Below are 1,833 nucleotides of genomic sequence, written 5' to 3'. Positions count from 1 at the left end.
GTTCTCCAATGAAAGATCCCAATACACACATTAGGGATTTCATAGAGATCTGCGACACCTTCAGGTGCAATGGTGTTTCTGAAGATGTTGTGAAGCTGAGACTGTTCTCATTCTCCCTGAGGGACAAGGCTAAGAGCTGGTTACACTCTCTACCAGCTGGTTTGATTACTACTTGGGAAGATCTTGCTCATAAGTTTCTTAATAAATTCTTCCCTATGGCGAAGACAGCTGCAATCAGGAATGCTCTTACTCAATTTGCGCAACAATCAGGAGAATCTTTATATTAAGCTTGGGAGCGCTACAAGGAGATGCTTAGGAAGTGTCCTCATTATGGAATGCCTGATTGGATGATCATCAATTGTTTTTACAATAGGTTGAGAGCACAGTCCATACCCATGCTCGATGCAGCAGCAGGTGGAGCATTATGGGCAAAGAGCTATGAGGAAGCTTATGATCTAATTGAACTGATGGCTGCTAATGAATATCAGTATCCAACCCAGAGATATCCACAGGGCAAGGTAGCAGGAGTTCTTGAAGTGGATACAGCTACGGCTATCACTGCTCAACTAAAGGCATTGTCTATGAAGATCGATTCTCTGGCTAACTATGGTGTTAAATAGATAATTAGTGTTTGTGAGCTGTGTGCAGGTTTGCATGCGACGGAGCAATGCGCTATATCTAGTGACTCAGCTCAATTTGTGAGCAACTTTCAGAGATCGCAGCAACCAGTTCCAGACACTTATCATCCTGACAACTGGAATCATCCTAACTTCAGCTGGAGCAACAATCAGAATGCAATACAACAGCCATTTCAGCAGTTTGGAAATAAGCTATTCAACCCTCCTGGTTTTCAGCAACAACTCTAACTTCAACAACATACTCATGATGCAGGTCTATCTTCGAATGAAAAATCTGAATTTGAGGAGTTGAGGCTTATGTGCAAAAATCAGGCTCTTATATGCCAAAGCCAGGCTATTTCTATCAAGACTCTGGAGAACCAAATAGGGAAAATTGCTAATGCCTTATTGAATCGACCACCAGGAACACTTCCTAGTGATACAGAAGCCAATCCAGGCAAGAGGGAAGTTGAAGAACATATGAACGCCATCACCCTAAGGTCTGGAAAGGTCGCAAGCCCCCAAATTCAGCAAGATGAAGAGCCTGGAAAATCTCAAGATTCAGAAAATGCAGTTGTGGCTGAAGAAGAAGTGTAGAAGGAAGCAGAGGTGGAACCAAGGAAGACTACTGTGGAACACACTCCTCCTGAGGGTAATACAGGGGAGAAACAGATCTATCCTCCACCTCATTTTCCAAAGAGGCTGCAGAATAAAAAGTTGGATAAGCAGTTTGAGAAGTTTTTGAAGGTGTTCAAGAAACTTCATATCAACATACCTTTCGCTGAAGCTTTTGAACAGATGCCTAGCTATGCGAGGTTTATGAAAGGTATTCTCTCTCAGAAAGTGAAGCTTGATGACGTAGAGACTGTTGCTCTAACGGAGGAATGCAGTGATGTGCTGTAACAGAAGTTTCCTCTGAAGCTTAAAGATCCTGGAAGCTTCACTATTCCTTGCACCATCGGAAACTTGTCGTTCGACAAGTGTTTTTGTGATTTAGGTGCTAGCATCAATCTGATGCCCTTATCTATCTTCAAGAAGCTTGGTCTGCCTGATCTAAAACCAACATACATGTCATTGCAACTAGCTGACCATTCCATCGCTTATCCACGAGGTATAGTGGAGGATATCTTGGTCAAGGTGGATAAACTCTTCTTCCCTTCTGACATTGTAATTCTTGATTTTGAGGAAGATAAGAAGATTCCCATTATCTTGGGAA

At 42.5% G+C, this 1,833-nt stretch overlaps 1 non-coding gene across 1 annotated transcript; it reads right to left on the bottom strand.

The window, feature by feature from the left end:
- Window positions 1-230: 230 nt before the first annotated feature.
- LOC141721997 (small nucleolar RNA R71) lies at window positions 231-337 on the bottom strand. Its single transcript, XR_012575035.1, has one exon. It is a non-coding gene; the product is annotated as a small nucleolar RNA R71 (small nucleolar RNA).
- Between the last annotated feature and the right edge of the window lie 1,496 nt (window positions 338-1,833).

This window comes from Apium graveolens, chromosome 4, assembly GCF_009905375.1.
Source record: "Apium graveolens cultivar Ventura chromosome 4, ASM990537v1, whole genome shotgun sequence".
Classification (NCBI taxonomy): Eukaryota; Viridiplantae; Streptophyta; class Magnoliopsida; order Apiales; family Apiaceae; genus Apium; species Apium graveolens.
This window is presented reverse-complemented; position numbering and strand designations above follow the sequence as displayed.